Source organism: Echinops telfairi, unplaced genomic scaffold (genome assembly GCF_000313985.2).
Source record: "Echinops telfairi isolate 266 unplaced genomic scaffold, ASM31398v2 ScPeMD7_7459;HRSCAF=8497, whole genome shotgun sequence".
Lineage (NCBI taxonomy): Eukaryota > Metazoa > Chordata > Mammalia > Afrosoricida > Tenrecidae > Echinops > Echinops telfairi.
In genome coordinates, this window is record NW_022111359.1 from 8,430,052 (window position 1) to 8,455,099 (window position 25,048).

Consider the following 25,048-nt stretch of genomic DNA (forward strand, 5'->3'; position numbering starts at 1 on the left):
TTTCCCCACACACTATAATCACTTAAGGACCTTGTGTACATACCTTATAGCACTGTCTCAGAAGAAAGAAAGAAAAGATAAGTGTGGGTCAGAATCCATTTAGCACCCAACAAATATTTTCTGGAGATCATTTTAGGGTCTGATGTTAGATAAACAAAAGTAACAATTTGAAGTTTATAATTCACTTTGGTAGGCAGATATTGGTCATATGAAGGGGTAGCTCCCAAACTGGAATTGCGCTGGGCAGAGGGAGTTTTTGTAGTCTGCATTTTTCCTGCTAGCTGAGCATCAAGCAACTCGCTCTGATTTAGTACACCCAGTGGTATCCCCTAGGAAGGTTCTCTATGGTCACAGTGAAATTTTTTATAAGAGCAGTTTCGCTTGAACCTCATTTTAGAGATGGCCAATTTAAGAGAACAGTGTGTGAATGTGAAATTTTGTTTCCTCTTCACGAAAAGTGCCACAGAATCTGTTGTGATGTTGAACACAGCTTAGGACAGCACTATGGGAAAAACTCAATTGTATGAGTGGTTTTCTTGTTTCAAAAAAGGTGAAATGTTGACTGATGACAAACCTTGTTCTGGAACTCTTTCAACTTCCCAAGCAGATGAAAATGTCAACTCATAGTACTTGGAGTTCATTCATTCAGGTCAGGCTCTTAATCAAGTTTTTTATTTAGAGGTTCTGAAAAGATTGTATAACACTGTGTGACAATAAAAGGGCTGATTTGTGGCATATGGGGGACTGGTTTTGCTACCATGGCAATGCACTTGCTCCTGCAGCCATCTTGGTGCAGTAGTTTTTGGTAAAACACAGCATGCTCTCTTGCCCCACACACTTTACTCACCTGACCTCACTCAGTGAAACTTCTTTTTGTTTCTGCAAATTCAGAGGGACATGCAAAGACAGCCATTTGATGATGTAGAAGAAGTGAAGAAAAAAATCAAAAGAGGTGTTGTCAACCATACAAACAGATGAGTTTTAAAAATGTTTTCAAGAATGGAATCACAGATTTGACAAATGTATTAAGTGCAATGGAGAGTACTTTGAAGGTGATAAGGTTGTTTTTTAAAAAAAAATAAATACATAGCTTTGAAAAAAATCTGGGTTTTGTTTTTGGAGGGTACTCCCTCATATAATTATAATGTTTTAAAAGTAACTAGATAAACAGATGTATTTCCATCAAGTCAATTCAAATTTTGGCAACCAAGTGTGTTGCAAATTAGAACTGCTCCATGTGGTTTTTTACAACCCTGGTAGCACTATGGGGTAAATATTGGGCTACTTACCACAAGTGCAACAATTCAAAACCACCAGCCACTTTGTGGCAGAAAGAAACCCTACAGAGGATTGCTATAAGTTAGAAATAACTCAAAAACAATGGAGTAAGCAAATGACCAGGTAGTTCTTTTACAACTATGTGTGATGGGTTCAAACTGGCAACCCCTGTGTTAGCAGCCAACTGTTTACACTAGCCAGAGACCTTTTAATTGCAATACCAAACCAAACTCACTTCCATTGAGTCAATACTAACTCCTAGTGACCCTATAACCCAGGGTATAGCTGCACCTGTGAGTTTCTGAGACTGTAACTGTTTAGAGGAGTAGAAAGTTCCATGTTTCTCCTGGGGAGCTGCTGGTGGTTTCGAGCTACCAACCTGAAGGATCGCAGCCCAAGGAGTAACCACTATGTCATCAGGACTCCTTGTGATTTCAATAGACCGGATTATTAGTTCTGAAGGGGAACAGGTAGGGTGCAATAGAAACACTTGATCAGAATCTGGAAAGAAAGATCAGAGAAGCCTTCCTGAGAGAGGTACTCTAAACCTTCCTTATCCAAAGGATAGTATGGCCTTATCCAGGGAACCCTGAGTGTGTCTCAGAAAAGGAAAACAGTACATGAAACGTAGAGCGATCACAAGAGAGAAATTTGCATTTGAGAAGCAAAAAATCTACTTATGGTGAATGACTTGGGGAATGCCAGATCAAGAAAGACCTTAGAAAACGACCTAAGAATTAGACTGTTGACTGGGCTACCCAGGTCGAACATCAGGGAGAATGTGGATAAGATGCACTCCACCGCCCCTTCACTCTCAACATATCTTCTGTGGCAGTGAGACGGGATACATTGGGAAATGTTTGGGGGGGGGAGAAAAAGAGGATAAAGAGACTTGGACCATGCACTTAGAGAATGGGGAATGGCATATCTGCAGAGCCAAATGAGAATGTATCAGTTAACGATATCACATATCTCCACATCAGATGAAGGCTGTAGCATATCTTAACTGCCATATATGCTTGTAGAATATATAAAAACAGTGAAACTGCTTATTATAAGATTGAGAACTTCTCTTCTTGCGTTTAACTTCTGTCTCACAACAAGCTGGGCTTCCTTGCATCCCATAATGTAATCATTCTAAAGGCCCAGGACAATAAACTATATTACATCTATTGTAGCATAATCTTAATACAAACGTGGAGATTTATAACTACAATGGGAAAAGTTGTGAACTTTGAGGTGCCAAAGTTGTTAATGGTGCTAATGAGCTGGCATGGTATTTAACAGAATGGCTGTGAAAGATCATACTTCTAATTTTCTTCAGTTGCTGTCCTTCCAAGATACTTAAGTTCAAATGAGTTACTTCAGCAACACACCTAGGTCTGTTGTAACTCCCCATAAGTAACAGCAAAGAGAGAAAAATGAAGAAAATCTGCTTTTCTGGTGAGTGAGCTGGTATACAAAACTCAGGATTTAAAATTAGAGCTTGCATAAAGCGTCCATAGTTCTACTCATGGACTATTTTGGAATAACCAAAAAGCTAGTGAGAATTGAACCACTGCCTGCTCACTCGTGCATGCGCTCTCTCTCTTTCTTTGTAAATTTCTTCATTCTCCTCCCACAAATCCTCCATGTGGTTGGGAAAAGATGAATTTTGTTTAGACTTGAGAAATTAAAACGTGGGGATCCATAGAATATTAGTGACGACCTCTCTCTGTGTATCAGACATAAGCTGAGAACCAAGCTCACCCTCTCCACTTCATCTCTTCGTTCTCCTCAACCAACTTCCCTTGCCTCTCCTTTCCTATGGAATACTCCATTCCTTGAACACCAACAAAAGTCTCTTAAGATTCTGTCAGCGAAAGTATCTCACTTTTGGTTTATACTTTGAAATACAGGCCACAGCACGAGGAGGCAATGTGTCCTTCTTGTTGTTCTGAGGGGCTATCAAGTCGTTCTGACTCATAGTGACCGATGTTCAACACAAGTTGAACCTGTACCGTCCTCTCAATGATTGTTGTTTGAACCCACTATTGCAGCCACTATGTCAAGTCCCCAGACAAGGGCCTTTCTCTTTTTCACATTTTCTACTTGAGCAAGGATAATGTCCTTTATGAGGGACTGAGCTCTCCTATAGCGTGTCCAAAGTATATGAGACAAGTCTCGTTATTCATGCTTCTAAGGAGCACTCTAGCTGGACATCTTACAAGGCAAATTCGGGTTTTGGTAATCCATCATGCTTACAATATTCTCTACCAGCACCATAATTTTAATACATTGGTTCTTCTTTGATCTTCCTTAGTCAATGGCCAATGTTCACATACATACTATGGCTTGGCACGCCTTAGTCCTCCAAGTGGCATCCTTGATCTTGAACACTTTAAAGAAATCTGGAACTTACATAGGAGCAATTGATGTCTATTCCACAGTAAGCCCCTGGCCTCATTTTGGCTGCTGATACTGGATTATTCCATTATCTCTCCCCACATATGTCATCCATTTGATTTCTGCGCATTCCATCTGGAGAATCCACTTGTATAGTTGCCATTTTTATTGTGGAAAACCTATTTTCCTGAAGAAGTCCTTGGTCATGCAAAATTCTATCATATGATCTCCAGTTTCATTTCTATCACCAAGGCCATATTCCCCAACTACTGTTCCTTCTTTTTTTGTTTCCAACTTTCACATTCCAACCATTGATCATGATCAATATATCTTGATTGCATGTTTAATCAATATCAGTTTGAAGACATTGGTAGAATTAATCACTTATTTCATCACTAGCTTTTATGGTTGGTGCACAAATTTAGATAATAATGATATTGAGTTTATTTCTTTGAATCCACATAGATATTATCCTACAACCGACAGCATTATGCTCTAAGATAAGTCTTGTAACGTCCTTTGATGAAAAACCATTCCCATTGAATTTGTCACTCCCCCCGTAGTAAACCCTGAAATTGTCTGATTCAAAGTGGTCAAAACTAGTCCCTTTCAGCCCACTAATGCCTAGCATATGGATCATTATGTTGTCCATTTCATTTTTGACCCCTTCTAATTTTCTTACATTCACACTGTGTACATTCCAAATTCCAATTAGTAACAGATGGTTTACAACTACTTTTTCTCAGTGTTGAGTCGTGCACCATCAGCAAATGAAAGTCCAAAAGGCTGTTTATGGCATTATGTGCAATTTGATTTTGGAAGGACAGTTCTTCCTCAGTCTGAATGCCTTTTAACCTGAGGGGCTCATCTTTTTTTGTTTACATTTTTTACTTATTTTTATTTTTAAACTGTAATTGGCCCCTCATCCACAAATCATACAATTTAATCATATCAAGAAGAGTTATATAATCATTACCACAATTTTAGAACATTTTATTCTTCTGTTAGGTTTCTGGAGTGGGTTGTTCCTCCATTCTTTGCTTCGCACACATGCTGAAAGAATTCACTCCAAAGCATGTGTTGTAATTCAAATGAGTTTTTGTGAAGGAACAGAAAATGTTCAGATTTTACAGTCTCAAAAGGATACACACTACTTCTAGAAAGTGTGACAAGCCACGTGGAAGCCACGATGGGGTTCACAACTGGGCAGGAACAACCACGTAGAAAAGAACCCCACAGGTGTGGAAAGGGAGAATCCCTGGGGTCCAAGAGGCCAAGATCATGTGGCCACCTCCTCCTTTCATCATGGCCCTGAGTTGAGGGCAAGGCAAAAAGAGACTGGCAGCAAGCCAAGAACGGGTGCCAAAAGGATGTATAGGGCTATGCTTCCTGCCTTTATTCTATCCCACCCTCTGGCTGGGGGAGGCATGGTTGAAGGTGTTGGTTGACCTCATTGGCTGAGTTAGAGCCACCTGTGATGTCCTTAAAGGTGGGTACGTCCAAGCTATTGGTTTTACCTGGGCCTATGGGATCCTAGTCTGGGCATGCTCAGCCTGGGGTCTTGCCATAGGTGTCCAATAGGGTGCCTGATTTCTTTCCAACCTCCTCTATGGAGCCTTTGTAGGCATGGGAGGGACAACCGCCCAGTCCCCAAATCTAGCTACCTAACACTTCCGTGTGCTCATTGTTACTCATGTAATTATTTTTTAACTCGGCAAAAATATGTACAACAAAACATTCTCCAGTTCAACAACCTCTACATCTATAATTCGGTGACATTGATTATACTCTTTGTGTTGTGTAACTATTGTTGTATAACTATTATTGATAGGTTTTTCCAAATTATTCTACCATCAGTAGTATAAACCAAATAAGGGGATACGCTTCTGGCTCGCTCGCTCTCTGACAACGTTCTGCTGCTATTAATGAGGTTTTCAGTATCTAACAATGTCCTGCTGCTTGGGTTCCAGGATGGTTTTCCTCAGTTCTTGCGTCTCAACGCTGAAAGAATTCACGCGGCAGAAGCACTTTTGTAAATCCAAGCAACGTTTATGAGCCAATATCTCTGAAGTGAGAATTCTATATTCCTTCTTTGTAGTATGTTCTTGGTCAAGTAGAGGGGGTCAGTGAAAATGAGGAAGGTGACCCAGGAGGTGGACAGGAAGATTGGTTGTAAAATGACCTCAGATATAGCAACAAACAAGTTTAAGGATGATGCAGGACTGGTCAGTGTTTTGCTTTTTTGTGCATGGGCGTCATTATGAGTTGGAAGCAAAAGTGCATCAACTGAAAGGGTCAGACCTCCGTTACAGAAAGTGCAGCAATATTATCTGTTGGAAGAAAAGCAGTAGGTCTTGTCATGTTCAAGGATAAGTAATCCTATGTGCTGTGAGATCATTGAAAGTCTGCTGCTCAAAAGACCAGCATTCTCCTAGCTGGCATCTTTTCCTTCAATGGGACCACAGTGTCATGGGAGGGTGTGGATATTCTCAAAGCCTAAACTCTGGACATTGCTGCTGACCTGGACTCACTTCCGGCTGAATTCAATATCTGCAGTACCATCCTGGGGCAGGCGAGGGCAGCAGCAACATGTAGCTAAATCAAAAAAGTCAACCAATTGCCCGCCAGACAATTTAGACTCCTGGTGACCCCAGATGTGTCAGAGTGGGATTGTGCTACATAGATTTGGGGAGATATATATATATATATATAATTTATTTATATTTTTCTTATTTTTTATTAAATATATATCTATTTCTTTATTATTTTGTGTGTATGTCTGTGTGCTGAAGCTATACAAAGCTCCACGGAATCTGCTTTTGTTCCTGCTGTTTTTACTTTTTGTTGTGAATTAAGTGAAGGCTTGCAGAGTAGAGCATCCATCTTAACATTGAGAAATTTGCACACACTTGGTTTTAATTTACCCATTGCAATCCCCTCAACATTTCATCACTCATTCATCTGTCTCTCTGTGTTTCTTGTTTACATTCCTCACTCTCTCCTAATCTCTGAATTCAGACATTGGGTAAAGATGCCCCTTTGCCCTTAAATAATTGATTATTTTCTTCCACAGAGGTAAGTTCAGATCCTGACCTAAAGGATGATGAAGAGCCATAGTCTCAAGGATTCCACCCTTCTTTATCTGACAGGTAAGCCTGGTCTCTTAAGGTTTTCAATGGCAGATTTTTCCGAAATAGATCTCTCTGCCTTTCTTCTAAAGCACCTTTAAGTGGACTCAAATCTCCAACTTTTCAATAAGCAGCAAATTATATTAACCTTTTGTGCCTCCCAGGTACTCCAGTATCTAGCTAGATTATCGTATCCTTCTTATTCTCTGGACTGAGTGTACAGAGAGCTTTAGCTACTCTTATCTCCTTAATAATCCCCCTTGCCCCTCTCTCTCCCCAGGGATAAATAAGACAAAAAGATGTGAATGCCTTATACTTTGTTTGACTTTTAAACAGCTTTATTAAGATATAACTGATATATCATGTATCTACCCATTTAAATTTTATAATTTTGTGTATTTTAGTATACCCATAGTGTTATGCAAATATTAATACTAAGTAATTTTAAAATATTTTCATCACCAAGCCCCATAAGAACCATTGTGCCTCTCAGCATTGACTCCTTGTTTTCCCCCAACCTTCCTCTTTAAGCCATCCCTCAATTCACGGTGACCCCATGTGACACAAAGCAGAATTGCTTCATCGAGTTTTCTTGCCTTATGAAAGCAGTTTTCCAGAACACTATCAATCTAACTTGTCTATGGACTTGCCTATTCTGGACATTTTATATCAATGGAATCATATAATATGTAATATGGTTTTCCACATAAGGAAATAATGCGATATATGACTTATTCCCAAGGCATTTTGGTGGCATAGTGTTTTAGATGCTGAGCCCCTAACCACAAGGTCGGGGATTCGAACCCACCAAATTCTCCACAGAAGAAGGATGAGACTGTCTACTCCCATAAAAATTTCAAGTCTTGGAAACCCAAAGGGAGAGTTCTGTTTTGTATGATAAAGTTGCTCTGAGTCAGAATCAGCTCACTGGCAGTGAGTGAGCGATAACATACTTTACTTTTTGGAATGCTTTTTAAACGCATCCATGTGTAAGAGGTATCAGTATTCCTTCTTTTTATTGCTAAATAATCGCACTGGGTACACTAGGAGAGTGGTTGAATTCTCCTTCTTCTGGGTTGGCTGGGGTCTGATGCCTAACCCATGTACCTCATGTGCAACCACCGCCTGTCTGACCGAAGAGGCTCCGGTGTTGCTATGATGCTGCACAGGTGTCAGGAGAACTTCCAGCTTAGAAAGAAAGGTCCAGCAATCAACTCCCAAAAAAAGGAGAAAGAAAAACTGCCGGTGCAAACTCTGTGGACCACAAAGGTATGAGCATTGTCTTGAACACGGTCTTGTGTGGACGGTGCTGTCGCTTTAAATAGAGTGGTTAGCGAATTTCTTACTGAGAAGGTGATATTCTATTAAAACTGAGGAGGGAGGGTAGTCACATTCACAGGAGAAGGATCTGAATAGAGTAGAAAGAAGACGTAAAACAAAATAAAAAATCACAAACGAGACCAGATTGACTTGTTGACAGAGACTGGTGAAACCCCAAAGACTATGATCATTGATCACCTTTCAGGTCTGCAACTGAAGTGGTCCGGTGTTGGAGGAATTGATCACTTAAGATCAAAAGAGCAGTGTTTACTCAAGGAAAAATTACAGAGGGTTAAGAAAGAAGGAGGATGGAAACAGGAGGCAAAGGAAATGTGTTAGGCCGAGTTGACTAGAGAAAAAAACCCAGTGACATTCATATTTGTGTCAGGAAGAGCTTTATAACAAGAAATAGCTACCAAGAACGTGGCCCATCCCACTCAACTCAAGTTGGATGCTAACAACACGTACTAGTCCATAAATCTCTCTTCAGATGCATGCAGCCACATGCAATGATGTAGAGTGCAGGGAGATGGCAGGTCAGTCCTTGCAAAGTCACCTGGATCCAAGGTCAGTGGAAACATACCAGGGCTCTGGCAGCTCTCAGGGTCAGCAAGCTAGAGTGGTGAAGGTTGAGAGGGAGGTTCTTCATGAGAAAGCCATGTCCACAAGGAAGCACCATCAGACTGTGACCTGATTGATAGGTTGAATACCACCTCTACACTTTTATATATCTTCAACTTGATATAAGATTATGTAACTAAAAAAAAAAGGATTATGTAACTACCTGAGATAGTTCATGTTTATTGTGCCAACCTGGCCAATAAACACATGTGGGGTTAATTGAAGGGTCCCTTGCTTTGTGATGGTTGGACCAGGGTGCAGCTGCCTTAGCCAGTTCCCTGCTTCAGCTGGCAAGGCTCACTTCCTGCAAGACATGCCTGAGGTGAAGCCCTGTGGACATACCCCGATGCAGCCCTGGGTGCTGAAGCAGTCTTGTGGAGACCCCTGCCAGGGCTGAGATGCTTACACATTCACTGATTCGGCTTTCCTCCTGCAGTTGGCATCATTGGGTGTTTTGTGAGATGGAGGAGGACTTTGTGGATTGGTTTCACACATATGAGTTAATGTTGGACCTGTGGGCTTGGGCAGCAGTGGGTTGGGATGTTTTCTTGATGTACACTTACCCTTTATATAAAACTCTCTTTTATACATATGAGTTTCTGTGGATTTGTTTCTATAATGTACCCAGACTAACACACTACCACAGGATGGACGTAGGATAAGTTCTGGCACATTGATGATGTGGCAATGGATGATGGAAACAAACTGCGTCAACTGTTGAATGTCCAACTGATGATCAGCTCTGGAAATATTCACCTAATTCACAATAAAAGGTTATTTATAAAAAAGATATATAATTAGCATTGAAGCAATTCTGACTCCTGAGGACTTTCTGTGAAACAGATGGACATATAGCCAATGCTGCATTATCCCCACAGGCGCAGGCAGGCTGGAGTCCATTTTGTTAGCTACTGTGCCAATCGACCCCACTCAGAGTCTCCCTTGTGCTCACAGGCCTTCTACTTCACCAAACATGATGTGCCCCTTCAGGAATTCATTTTTCCTGATGATGTGTCTAAATAAACTGAATCTAGCAATGTTCTGTTACACTCAATATGATTTTTACTGGTTAATTTTCAGAAAGGAGCCCTGGTTGGGCAGTGGTTATGCATTTCCTTGCTAACCATAAGGTCAGCAGTTCAAAACCACCAGTCAACTCTTTTGGACAAAGACTGGGCTTCTATTCCCATAAAGACTTCTAGTCTGGGAAACTCAAAGCGTGCAGGTGTCCCTTGACCAATCGGGTCACCATGAGTCAGCATCAACTTGATGGCAGTGATGGAGACTTTTCAGAAACAGATCTCTGGGTCTTTCTTCTTAGTCTATTTTGGCCTGGAGACACTGTTAGAGCCATGGGTGACCCTGATGGTATCTGAAATTTCTGCATTGTAACAACATGAAAGCCAACACAAACACAGTACGTCAAACAAAGACAAGACAATTAAAGGAGCGAACCATATGGTTGGGGGGGGGAAACCTTCCAGAAAGGGCAATTAATCAGTGAAGATGAGATAAGCACATGCTTACACGATCCAGGAATAAGATCATGTAATTCCTTTATTGCAAGAAAGCTGGAATCCCTCCCAGAGATGATGAAGACCACGGCTAGTGGTGTGTGCTGAGGGTTGGGGAGCAGAGGAGCGATCAACAGTGAAAGCAGGGAACTGTGAGTCATCAGCTCAGGAATTAGAGAGGAGAGGAAGGGTGGGGCTATTACCTTGGGGTGGGTGCCAGACAAGGTGGGTAGGGAGGGTATCTCCAATGAAAGGGACAGACCTCAGTTATAGAAAATAAAATCGATGTTCTAATGGCCTGGAAGACCCTTTGGGAGTTGAAAGCCCACCCATCCCTCCTCACCCCATACTGCATCCCCTAATCCCTCCTACCCCCAGCCCGATGCCTCCAGCTGCTCAGGCCTGAGTTTATAAATTCTGTTTATAGAAGACTTAGTTTATACAAGGCTTAGTCTCTTGGTGATGTTGAAACAGAAATAGTACAAGTGGATGGTTTACAAGAACAGAAACACATTTCCTCATACTTCAGGAGGTTAGGAGCCCAGATTCAAGGCACAGATTCTAAAGGGAATCCTTCTCCCTGTCTTTTCTGTGGAAGGGTCCTTGTCTCAGCTTCTCTCAGTGGGGTGTCCCTTTGTTCCTTGTCATGGGCAGGTGGCATATCCTTCTCCCTTTGTTCTTCCTTCTCTTTGTGTCTAAGCTGGGTTTAGGTCTCAGAAGTCCTCACTTTAAGACATACCCCACACTAACAGATGGCCTCCTTAATAAAACAGAGACCATTTTATTCCCAAACAGGTATACTTCCCCCAAAGAGATTTTTCAAATTAAAGAAAACATAAGCAAAAATCTATTGACATCTTTCTCCCTAGGAGAGGTTATCAAATTCAAACATGGCTCCATTCTGTTAACAGCTAAGCGATTAATCATTGTGTCACCAGTTAGTGTTCCAACACATAAGTGTGTGTGTGTGGGGGGGGGCTGCATTCACAAGGTCCCTGGCTAGTCCCCAGCCACTGTCTGGATTGTCATAAATGAGTCACTTAAAGATATCAGGTTTCTTTGCTAATCCCAGGTCCTGGAGGCTAGGGTGGGCTCCACGGTTTGTCCTGCTCCTCACAGCACCCAGGGTGAATGGAGGTCAGTCCATGTTCACTGTAGCAGGCTTTTTGGAAGTGCTCCGTGTCTGAGATAAGGGCTGTGGACTCCCTAGAGTGAGTCCAGGAGGGAGTTGGAGAAGTCCGGAGTCAGGTGTCAGTGACTATAAGGAAGGCCATACTGCAGCTTTTCAAGGGGTGTGGGTACAGTAGGACAAAGCAGAGCGGGTGGCAGGCCCAGCTGGTTGGAAGTAAGATGGATTAGGTTTGTGCCCTGGGAAAGAAGGTGGAAGACCCTCTCCCATCAAACCAGGTGCTGTTGAGTCCAGTCAGCTCCTGGTGACCCCTGGGTGTCTAATTAGAACTGGGCCACGGGGTTTTCAATGACTGATATTTTGGAAGAAGACCTCCAGGCCTTTCTACAGAGGCACTTCTCAAAAATCTAACTGCCTTTACCAAAGCTCACTGCCTTTAGCATAGAATAAAACTGCCCTGGTGGGTTTCCAAGACTGGAATTTGTTCCAGGGGTAGGAAGCCTCTCTTTCTCCCGGTAAACAAGGTTTCAAATGGCTGAATTCGTGGTTGCCAGCTCAGGCAGCACCATGATTCAGAGGCATCTCTGGGTGGGTTTCAACCACCCACCTTTCAGTGTGCAGTGGCTCACTGACCATGTCCTCCACCGAAGGACTCTTCTGGAGAAATAAGTCCTCTTAAAGCAGCTATTTGTGTCTTTGGGGCAGGGTGGATGGTGGGGGGAGGGATCTAGGACCCTGCTGAAAATCTGACAAGTCAGCAGCCTCTTCCCCAGACAAACAGCATTTTGAACATTCACATTATCTTTGTTATTTCAGAGACTGAGAGAACGGACTCTGGGTCAGGTAGTCTGGGTTGCTAGCTGGGTGACAATGGGTAAGTCTCTGTACTCCTCTATGCCTTAATTCTCTTTCTGTAAAATGGATTATGATAATAATAACACTATCTGTGTCAATGGGTTATAATCATTGCATTTAAGTTAATTCAGACTCATAGTGACCCTATAGGGCAGGGTAGAACTTATATATGAACAATTTTTGGATTGGTTGTCTTTAATATCATGTTTTCAATTACAAGTTTGTATAATTTAATTCAGAAGCATTTTATTATGATTTGTGTGAAAGTTTACAATACATTCTATGTTCTAGACTAAAACTTTTCGATCTCTGTACTGCTGACATTTTGGACCAGATAATTCTGTTTCAGGGGGAGGGACCCTATCTTGTGCTCTGTAGAATAGGTAGCATAATTTTTGGTTTCTATTTGCTAAATAAGGAACCGTGGTTACACATGGCTGCTAGCCACAAGGCCAGCAGTTTGAAACCACCGGCCACTAGGTGGGAGAAAGATGGTGCTTTTTACTCTTGTAAAGAGTTATAGTCTAAGGAACTCACAGGGGCAGTTCTACACTGCCCTATAGGATTGCAATGAGTCTGCATCCACTTCATAGCAGTGATTTTTTTTTCGTTTTTATCCACTAAATTCCATTAGCATCCCACCTCCCCACTCCCCAGAGTTGACAATGAGAAATGTCTCCTGTCATTGCCAAATGACCCTGAGTACAAACCCCAGTGAAGTGGTTAGGTATTGGGTGGCGATGTGTCAGGTCAACTGTTACAAACCACCAAGTCACCCCTCAGGAGAAAGATGGGACTTTCTACTCAATAAAGTGCTACGATATCAGAAACTCAGCATCCACTCAACGGTGATGAGTTGGGTATGGTTTTTTAGGAGGCAGGTGGACCAGAGTTGAGAACTATTTCTCTAGACTGAGTATTGGTGGTGTTAGGTGACTTCAAGATACCGCTGATGTTAGGGTAAAGGCAGCCTCTAACATGATCATGAGGTTTGTCCATAGGCACAATTGTATGGCTATAATATATAAAGATCATGGTGAAGGCATAGAGAATTGGAGAGGTAGGAGAGAAGATCAAATAAAGGAGTCAGACACATTTCAGGGTAGCATGCTCACCTCCGGGACGGCCATCATCTCAGCAGCCAGGTCCGAGCAGAGAGCGGGAGGAGGAGGGGAGAGAGACACCCTTTAGTTCTGGCCAAGGTCTATAGATACTTAGGGGCATGCAAGTCCCCCTGATTACAGGTAACCACGTATGTCACAATAAGGTGTTGTACAATAGGCATACCCATTACAGGAAGGGGCCGAGTTAGGGGTATACATGCAATTGGAAGGGGCACAGCACTAAGGGTACACATGTGACAAGATGGGTGGACCCTAGATTCAGGATAGCAGCATGACTTTGGTCACCCTGTTGACCATGAGTTTAGCCGCCAAATGTATAATTACTATTCAACCAGCAAAATTGAAACCCAGGTCTGCCTGCCCCTGCTCCATTATTCAGGGCACTGTACCCACTGATCTTCAGTTAGCACAACTCTGCAGAGTGAGTGTCATGCACCAGATCTACCTCCTGGACACCCAATCTGGTCTTCCAAAGCACCTGCACTCACTAAGCATGTGACCATGACTCCTGAGCCTCAGTTATATGTAAAACAAATTTACCTGAGGTTCTTCCTTCTTTTGTGTCCTGTGATAAACAAATGGGATTCCTAGGAACATGGGCCACTGTCGAGGCAGAGGTTTAAACTTCTTGTTATACTTCTGCTTTTATTTTTTTGGAAACTACCCACAAAATGCTCCTCAGAAGCAAGGATGGCAAGACTTCATCTCACGTACTTTGACATGTTATCAGGAGAGATTATGCCCAGGAGAAAGACAAAGTGTTTGAAACAGATAAGACTCTGAAAGGTTAAAGGACTTATCTGACATCACAGAGCCAGTAGCCACTGAGTCAGAATTTGAACTCTGGAGTCATGCTCCAGAATTTACATTTTCAGTCATCGGGTTATTTGGGATTCTATGTGTGTGCCAAGTAAATATGAAGAGAAGTAAAAAATATTGCTATGAGGGTTCTAGTTAATAAATACAGGGGTTTACCACAAATGAAAATATGTTTAATAAAAATGTCTCTATGATCAGTGAATGGCTGCGGACAAGTTCATCTGTAATACACTTGTCTGTGGGGCAGTTGAGTAGTTGTTGAACTGCTAACAGCAAGGTCAGTGGTTCAAGTCCACCAGCTGCTCTATAGGTGGAAAAAGGCACTATCTGCTCCCATAAGATTTATAGCGCCGAAACCGTATATAGAATAGCTAAGAGTTAGAGTTCACTCAATGGCAGTGGGTTTATTCTTGTTAGAGTGACTTCAAAAGGATGGTCCAACCCAAACTGGCTTTCAGAGGGAACTTCTGAGTGAGTTAAATTTGAAGCAGAGAGGTCGGCTCAGAATGCGATGGAAGAGTGTTTTGGAATTGCAAAAGGGTGGTCTTGATAGATTTTCCTCATGGGCAAAGGATAATCATAGGGCTTTTTAGGGAGAGGTTTTCAGAAAATTAAAAACTGCATTGGTGAGCAAAAGGCCAGGAAAGTTTCAGTGTGTGTGTGTGTGTGTGTGTGTGTGTGTGTGTGCATTCCTATTGCTACAATTGATGCTGCATTTGGGAATGTCTTTGGAAACCTGACCCCACCCACCCTACAATCCTGATTGTGCCCCTTCAGACTTCTTTTTGTTTCCCATATTCAAAGAACATTGAAAAGACATGTGTGTTGAGCCCCTCAAGGATGCCCAAACTGCCCTTTTTAATGGCAATCTGAATAAAAATGTAAATTGAGAAGCCCTGAGTTCTTTGAGAAGGGAAAGGGTATAGATATGGAAACACAACCTTCAGAAACATGTAGACCTGGATGGGGGATATGTCTTTTAAAAAAACGGCTTCACATTTTTGTACTTTTAGTGAGTAACAGTTTCTGTGATTTTTGTAACAACACTTTTTTGCCTTGCAAACCCGGGGAGTCACTTTCCTATACTCTGACACTCGATCCAGGCCCTGCTGGCTAAGGATCAGAAGTTCACTCTACCAGGAGCTGATGCTACCAAGTCTCCTCCCCCTTCTCCCAGGGCATTTCCCCTAGTCACATGGAAAAGGGACAATGGCACCAGAGCTTAAGGACAATGGGGAAGCTCGGTTCCCAATGTCACTTTTGGGCATGGTGCCTACATTCCTGGAGGCTTTGGGGAGCTGTGTCACACCCCTTGGACTCCAGAGAGCTGGATGATCTAGGAGCCAAAACTCTGTGCCCCAAAGGGAGCCCTGAATGTGGTTTGAGCTAGGAAACAAGACATCATCCTTGCTAAACGGTGCGGGCTACCTCTGTCAGAGGGTGTTGCAGTGGAGAAACCAGAATCCTTGTTTCTCAGCACTTTAAAGAGGTCCTCTGCAGCACATTGCCCAAGTAAATATTAGTGCCTAGTTATCTAGATCAGAGCGGATGTCAGAAAACTTATTCTTGATCATAGTGCAGCTAAAGCAAATGGAAGAAGTGATGACATAAAATAGCTGAATAGACAGTTTCAAAGGGCAGTAGAGCAACAACAACTAAAAAAAAGTTAAGTACTATAAATAAATGTGCAAAGACCAAGAGTTAGAATACCAAATAGGAAGAACATCCTCAGTACATAGTAAGCTGCAAAAACTGAAATAAAAACAAATTGAAGGCTCCAGTTGCAATCATGAAAGATTCTATGCAAAATAAATGAAAATCCTCATAGCTGGGCCCATAGATAATGTCACAATAAATGACAAAAAGATTGACGCTATCAAAAATTTGATCTTGCTATGAATTAGAATTGGCTCAAAGGCAGTGCATTTGTTTTGTTTTTGCTGTTTGCTTTGATCCACAAGCAATGCTCATGGAAGCAGCAGTCAATATAGCAAGAGGTGCAGGGCATTGTGTTGGGTAAATCTGCTTCACAAGACCTCTTCTGAGTGTTGAAAAGCCAAGGGATTACATTGAGGACTAAGGTAGCCCTGCCCCAAGCCTTGGTGTGTTCAATTGCCTCATATACATATGAAAGTTGGACATTGAATAAGGAAGACCAAAGAATAATTGACACATTTGAATCATGGTGCTAGTAAAGAATATTCAAAGTGCGATGAACTGCCAGAAGAACAAACAAATCGGTCTTGGACTAAGTACACCCAAAATTATCTTTAGAAGGGAGGATGGCAAGACATCGTGGTCTCATGTATTTTGGTCCTGTTATCATGAGAAACAGATCCCTGTTAAAGGACATCCCTTGGTACAGGAGCAGCAAAAAAGAGGAAGGCCTTTGAGGAGATGATTTGACACAAGGGCTACAACAATGGGCCCAATAGAACAACAATTGTGAGGATGATGCCCGACCAGGAGATGGTTCATTCTGTTGTACCTAGGGTCGTTTTGCGTCAGAACTGACTGGATGACATGTCACAATGACAATGAGTGTGGAAAGAAGAAGGAGAGAACAGCACAGAATCACTAGACCCAAAAGAACTGGTCGACATTCAGCCATTTCAAGAGGTGGCACATGATCAAGAGTCAATGGCATCCAAGGAAGAATTTCAAGTTTCACTGAAGCATTAGCCAAAAACAAAGCTCTGGGAATGACAGAATTCCAATGAAAACATTTCAATAAGCTGACAAAGCACTAGAAATGCTCACTCATCTATGCCAAGAGACCTGGAAGACAGCTACCTGGTCAACTGACTGAAAGAGATCCATATCTGTACCCACTCCAAAGAGAGTTAATTCGAAAGACAGCAGAAATAATTGAACCATGTAATTAATGTCACATGCAAATAAAATTTTGCTGAAGATCATTCAACAATAGTTGCAGCAGCACACCAACAGGGAACTGACATCAACAGAGAAATCCAGGCCTGATTCAGACAGGGACGTGGAACCAAGAATATCAGTGCAGACATCAGATGAATCTTGGCTTAAAGCAGAGACTACCAGAAAGGTGTTTACTTGTGCTTTATTGATTATGCAACAACATCCAGATCTGTAGGTCATAACAAATTTTAAACACATATTTCAGTGTTTAACAATACTTTCCCATAGTGTTATTGCAACAGTTTTAGAATTAGTCCTTTAAGTTAAGTACTATTGTTATTATAGCATTGAATAATGGGAATTCCAGAACACTGTAGAACATATTCTACATGTATATGAAGAACATAGACAAGGAACAAAAGGCAGTCGTTCCAACAGAACAAGGCAATACTGAATGATTTAAAATCAGGAAATGTGTGCATCCGGTTTGTATCCTTTCACTGTACTAATTATATCTATTTGCTGAGCCAATCATCAGAGATAAAGAAGAATGTGGCATCTGGAGCGGAACAAGGCTTGTTAACAATCTTTGACATATAGATGACACAACCTTCCTTGCTAAAAGCCAGAAGGGATTGAAACACTGGCTGATAAAGATCATGTACGATAGCCTTCAGTCTGGATTGCAGCTTAATGCAAAGAAAACCAAAATCCTTATAACCAGGCCAATCGATAGCATTGCAATTCACAGAGAAAAGATTGAAATTGAAGAAAAGATGGAAGCAATAGTTAAGAAATCAAATGCCGTAATATCTGCTGCCCAAGAACTCTCTAGAATGCTAAAGAGCAAACTGTCCCTTTGAGCACTAAGCTGTGCTAGCCCCCTCCATGATGTTTTCGATTGCTTCACATGCATGTGAAAGTTGGATATAAAGAAGACTGAAGAAGTATTGATGTATTTGAATTATGTTGTTGGTGAAGAACATTGAAAATACCAGGAGCTTCCATAAGAGCCATCAGCTCAGTCTTGGAAAGACAGCCAGCAGGGCCCCTTGGAAGTGAAGAGGGCAAGACTTTGTCTCATGTACTTTGAAGGCGTTTTCAGGAGAGACCAGGCCCTGGTGAAGGACGTCATTCTGGGTAAGGTGGAAAGGCATGGACAAAGAGGAAGACCCTTGAAGAAATGAACTGACCCCGTGATGACAACAATGTACTGAGAAATAATAATGCTTGGGAGGATGATGAAGCAACGGGCAGTGTTTCATGCTGCTGTGCGTAGCAGGGCTGAGTCGGAACTGAATTGACAGCACCTCACGACAATAACCACGAGATTCGACTGTCTCCCATGAAGTCACTAGTGGGCTTGGACAGGAGACCTTGTTGTCAACAGCCTAACACTGAAGTCCCTGCACAGTCAGGTCTGTTGTTGTTGTTAAGTGCTCTCAAGCCCTATATATAGCAAAATGAAACACTACCCAGGGCTGTGCCATCCGCACAACCATTGTTATCTCTCCCCGTCCCCGCACCATCACCACAATTGTTGCTATGTTTGAGCCCATTGTTGCAGCCACCGGGTCAGTCCATCAGGTTCAAAGTCTTCCTCTTTTTCACTGCTCCTCGACCTTACCAAGCATGATGTCCTTTTCTAGGGATTGATCTCTCTGACAACACGTCAAAGTGTGTGAGATAGTCTCACCAGGCTTGCCTCTAAGTCAGTGGTTCTCAACCTGTGGGTACCGAACCCTTTGGGAGGTTGAATGACCCTTTCACAGGGGTCACCTAAGACCATCGGAAGACACATATTTCTGATGGTCTTAGGAACTGAAACACCGCTCCTCTATCTGTCTCCAGGCAGGTCCGCCCACATGCAGATATGCCCACATATGAGTACTTGGTTGAAGACTGTAACCCATGCTACACGACAAAATTTCATTTATTTGTCATTAGAAATAAATATTTTACAATACATAATTACATATTGTTTTTGTGATGAATCACTATGCTTTAATGATGTTCAATTTGTAGCAATGAAAATGCATCCTGCAGATCAGATATTTACATGACGATTCATAGCAGTAGCAAAATTACAGTTATGAAGTAGCAACAAAAATCATTTTATGGTTGGAGGTCACCACAACATGAGAAGCCGTATTAACGAGTTGCGACATTAAGAAGGTTGAGAACCAGTGCTAAGGAGCATTCTGGCTGTACTTCTTCCTAGACAGATTTGTTTGTACTTTTGGCAGCCCATGCCCCTTTCAATATTCTTCACCAGCACACCTTTATGGTGCGTATGGGTTTCTTTTTTTTTCTTCGTTTCCCCTCCTCCCCCTCCCATCCCATATATGGGTTTCTAAGAAAGGACTATGGGATTCCCCAAAATTGTCTCACCCCTTTCTTTCCTCCAAGGGAAGGAATGTTTCTGAGGACTAGTGGTCTAGGCAGAGGTGACATTCTTGGCATACAGAAGCAGCAGCATTCAGGGCCTACTGAAATGTTTTCATTTGTTTTAAAACAGGAAAGGGGAAAAAAATGAATCTACTCCAGCTTGAACGCTAAAGCTTCAAACAGTTCACACACTCAACTGCTGACCAAAAGGTTAGAAGTGTGAGTCCACTGAGAGGTGCCTCAGAATAAAGGCCTATTGCTCTACTTCTTCAAATCAGCCTCTGACAAAACCAGCCTCTGGCATCCCTGCGGGGCACAGTTCTGACCTGACCCACATGGGGTGGCCAGGAATCAGAGTCAACGTGATGACAGCTGGTGTTTGAAATTCTATTTACCCTAATGTGGACTCCCTGACTGGCTCCGCTATTGTCCCAAAGCCTTATACACCATAGGGATCCCAGTTCTAGGAATTGGACATGAAGACAACTGGTTTTTGTTTTGTTTTGTTTTGTTTTTTGCCCATATTACAATGCTGTGAAATATACTTTAAAATAGTATCTAAAATAAATAAATTAAATAAAATATGTATGAAGGGAGGAAGAGGCCTAAGAAGGCAAAAGTGCCCAGAACCCACATAAGCCACTTGGCTCTGGGCCTGGGGAACATCTTGGTGAAGCATTGTGGTGGAGTCTTCCTGACACCCAAGGTTGTGTTGATTGCCCGGTCTTCCCCCTCAAGCTGCCCTGTGATTCGAAGACCTCAGGCAGGTTGAGCCAAGGCATGGGAAGCCAATCCAGGCCTGGGAACCAGCGAGGGGGCCCTTCCCAGCCCCGCCCAGTCTCTGAAGGATTAGACCAGCAGGGCACATTTGATACCTACAGAATTTCAGCCACCTGGATGCCCGCTCCTGGGGAGTGAGTGTTGGGCATGTCTGTGGGCTCAGCCAGGGGACTGTATCAAGGGCAAGGAGTAGCCCCCAAGTCTTCCTGATGCCATGAATGGCCGACCTGAGGCAGGGCTCCCGGGAAGGCCGCCAGTGGCTTCTGGTGTTGCTGGTGCTGATTTACCTGCTGCCTGCAGGTAAGGAGCCCCTGTTGGTTCTGGACTTGGCCTGTGGGGCTGGGGTGGGGTATGAGGACTGGAGCCCATTTGCCTCTGGTATAAGTGTCAAATTCTTGAACTCCCCACTGGGTCTCTCTCTTGCTAGCTTGTATCTTTGCCTTTTTAAATGTCCCCAATTATATATCCAAATGACCCTCTCATCCCTCCATCCCTTTCTTTTTTTTCTAATTGAGTCAATTCAGACTCATCAGGACCCTATAAGACAGGTTAGAATGGTCCCATGGGGAACTCCACGGTTCTTTCTTGCTAGCTCACTTAGTCTTTCCAAGACTGTAATCCTAAGCAGGGGAGCCCTTGTGGCATAGCAGTTACACATTAGGATGCAATCCACAAGGTCATCAGTTCGAAAGCACCAACTGTTCCTCAGGAGGAAGATGGGGCTTTCTACTCCCATAAAGAAGTACGCTGTCTGAAGCCCAAGGGTACCACCCTGTCCTGTGTGGTAGCTATGAGTTGGCAAGGACTCTATGGCAGTGAGTTCTGAGAGAATCCTTACTGGCACAGACTGCCACGTGTTTCTCTTGATGAATGGCTGGTGGATTTGAACCACTGACTTTTTTGGTGAGGAGCCAAGTGCTTACCCACTAAGCCATCAGGGTTCCTTTCTTTTCTTTTGCCTTCTTTCTTAGCACTTCTTTTTACTTCACATTAATTCCACAGTTACTTCTTTGTTTGTCAATATCTCCCTCTGGCCTGTGGGTATCTGAAACAGTGCTTGGCATCAGCGCACAGTCAACCCACTGCAGTGCAGTCAATTCCAACCTCCACAAGACAAAGTAAAACTACTCCTTAGAGGTCCCAAGACTATGAATCCTTATGGGAGCAGACAGCCTCATTTTTCACCCGAGGAGCAGCTAGGGAGGTTGAACCACCTACCTTGTAATTAGCAGAGACTTAACCCACCTAGGCACACCATCACTCACACATGGAGTCAATTCTGATTCACAGCAACCCTGCAGGGCAGAGTAGAACTATCTCTGTGGGTGTTCGAGGCTGTAACTGTTACAGAAGTAGAAAGCCTCCTCTCTCTCCATTGGATGTTATTGTTTTTGTTAGGTGCCATCCTGGTTCCAACCTACAGCGACCCCAATGTACAAGAGAACAAAATACTTCTTGGTCCTACACCATCCGCCCAATCATTCCCATCTTCGAGGCCATTGTTGCAGCAAATGTGCTAATCCATCTCATTGAAGGCCTTCCTCTTTTTGGCCGCCCCTCTGCATTACCTAACATGATGTCCTTCTCCAGAGACTGATCTCTCTTGACAAGATATCCAAAGTACGTAAGACGAAGTCTCACTATCCTTGCCAAGAATGAATACACTGGCTGTACTTTTTCCAAGGCAGATCTGTTTGTCTTTGTTGCAGCCCATGGTCCTTTCAATAGTCTGCTTCAGCTCCACATTTGAAATGCATCGATTTTTCTTTGGTCTTTTAGATTCAGTATCCAGCTTTCACAAGCATATGAAACAATTGAGAATATCATGGCTTCGGGGCCTAAAGACGGAGCCTGATGCACTCGTGTCCCCCTGGAAGTTGCCCATAAGGCCAAGTGCAGTCAGGCACACCTCAATCCTCAAAGTAGCATCCTGGCTTTTCAGTAGAGAGGTCTTGTATAGCAGATTTGTCTAATGCAGGGTGTCTTTTGATCTCTTTGAATAGTGCTCCCTTGAATAGGGTGGTGGTTTTGACCCCGTGGTTAAGAGCCCAACACCTAACCAACTAGGCCATCAGGGCTCCAGAGGTCTTGATAAATTCTAATGTGTTCACCTTGTCTCGTCTAGCTAAGGAGGAAGGATGGAACCCTCATGGTCAAAGAGTCACATCAGCTCCTATGCTTCCCATTCTTTTTGCTATGATTCCTTAAACTACTGACTTTGGCTAGCTGAGCCTCTGTTTTCCCCATCTGGAGAATGCAGATCATGAGGATACTGGTGTCTAGCTCACAGGGCATATTAGGAAGATTTCATGGGAAAACTCAGCCCAATGCCTGGCCCACCAACAAGAACAGTGACTATTGCTGCTAAAAAGTGGGAGGGATCTACTGCATGTGATATCAAGGGGAACAAATACAAAACAAAATGGCATTTTCCTTGGAATCTTGAAAGGATGTAATAGGTAGAATTGATGACCCCATAGGACGTTTAGCGATATCAGCTGGCCTGGTGGCCCTGTTTCACTAAGTAGAAAAATGAGTTTCAGAAAGCTCCGAAATTTGTTCAGCTTTGCTCAGTGGGAGGCAGAGAGGTACAGGACCCACCACAACCACCATCAGTTTGGAAATTGATTCTGACTCCTGGCGCTCTCATGCCTATCAGAGTGGAACTATGCTCCACAGGGGTCTTGGTGGCTGATTTGTGGGGAGCAGATCAGCAAGTCTCTCTTCTGAGGTGCCTCTGAGAGAATTCAAGCCTCCAACCTTTGATTGGCAGCCGAGCCCATTAGCAGTTGGAACCACCAGAGGACTCTGAGCCCAGGAACCGGTCTTCCAGACTCCCTTACTGTAGTATTAAATTTAAAAAAACAATGACGCTGAGGGAGGTGAGGGGACCAGCCCCCACCCGCTGCTACTCCTACGAGTTCAGTAATACTACTTCTGGGTTCAGTAATGCACAATTGTACGGTTGAGATATATAAGCATTATATTAAAGTCATCAAGAGCATGAGCGATAATACAATAATACAGTCAGGCATGATACATAGCAACATTGCTCACCTCAGCCCAGCTTGGTCCACGTGGAGAGAGGGGGAAGGGAACAAGGGAGAGGGGAGTGACCAGGGAGTGAGCAGTAAGGAGCTCAGGGTCAGAGAGAGAAGTCCTGCTGACTCACACCTATATACCTTTTGGGGACAATCCAGCCCACTAATTACAGGTAAAGACATACATCACAGGAAGGGGCTGTACTATAGGTTACACAGCAATGAGTGGGTGGTCTAGGGGTTGGTCTCTGGGTCTCCATAGGAACATTATCAGTAGGGTGCAAACCCCTCCTACCAGGAGCCTGTCCATTGTCCCCAGAGGCAGGGAGCAGGCCCACCCCTGTGGAAGAATGAGATAGCAGTCTCAAACTGATTCCCTCAGGGGAGGAATGCCTGTGCATCTGACCTCCCCCCACACCTTACCTCAGACCTTTGCTCTTTCTACCTCCCCCTAGTAGAGTGGTTCTCAACTTTCCTAATGCCATGACCTTTCAATACAGTTCCTCATGTTGTGGTGAGCCCCCAACCATAAAATTTTTTTCATTGCTACTTCACCTCTGTTATTTTGATACTGTTAAGAGTCCAGCAACCCCTGTGAAAGGGTCATGTGACCTCCAAAGGGGTCACAACCCACAGGTTGAGAACTGCTGTCCTAGGAGGATCTCTACATCAATTCAACAGACATTTGCTTGTCGAGCCCCTGTCATAGGGTTCTGCAGGCTTTGGGGAACCCAGGGCATCTTTCTGATACTGTACATGGCCAGTCCAAGGCAGGGCCTCCATGGAGGCCAGTGGTGGCTTCTGATACTAACTTCCCTGCAGCCCACAGGTAAGGGCCACCAGCTTGTCCAGTATCTCTGAAGGCATTTTATTTGGAAGCTTGAAGGTAGGTCAGAGGGGTGCACTAGGACTGGGGCTGTATGCAGCTGATTTGAGCATCAAATTCTGGAGTTCCTCAGTGTGTTGACGTAAAAAAGAAAACCCATTTCCATATGGAAAGATACCCACAAGTATAGATCCAAAACACCAATCTCATTGCTATCGGGTAGATGCCGACTCATAATGACCCGATAGGCCAGGGTAGAATTGGCCCGGTGGGTTTCTAGTATTATACTCTTGATGAAGGTGGGTTTGGTTTGGGGTTGATCTGGACTAAGAGGACATGTCTAGGGAACAACATTCTGAAAGGCACCCTAAAAAAAGAAACCCTATGCATGTCCATGGTCATGTTCTCCTACACAGACAAAAAGACTAAAAGTCCAACTGTGTTAAGGCTCTTAAAGAATAGACACCTGCAGGAGAGACTTAGAGGGGAGGTGTGCCATAAGCCATGCTGTCCTTCTGAGCTCACAAACTAATGGGTTTTTGGTAGGGATGTTATCTACAGTGTGTCGTTTTTACTAGCTCTTTCCTGGGTGCTCTTTGCAAAGATTGTGTTCACAATGCTCAGCCGAGTTGGAGTTTGAAATTCAAAATGGAGCAAGGCATCTGGTATATTAGCATAAGTGGTTAGGTGTTGGGCTGCGATCTTCCTGGTCCACAGTTTGAAGTCACCAGCCATTCCTAGGGAGAAAGACTGGACTTTCTACTCCTGTAAACAGTCACCGTCTCAGAAGCACACAGGCATCACCCTCAATCAGCAATGAGGTGATGGCAATGAGAGTTGGGCATGCAGACAACTCCTGTATTCTTAGTTTGAACCCTGGGCTAGTGCTGGAACAGTCACTTTAGGTCACGTGGTGGTCACAAATGTCCCTTCTGTCCATATCTCTTAAACCAGTTGAACTGCTTT

General features: G+C 43.3%; 1 protein-coding gene across 1 annotated transcript in view; it reads left to right on the plus strand.

Moving 5' to 3' along the window:
- Positions 1-25,048, plus strand: part of LOC101654456 (mucin-16) — a 245,683-nt gene that overhangs the window by 1,106 nt on the left and 219,529 nt on the right. The gene's annotated exons all lie outside the window — the stretch shown is intronic.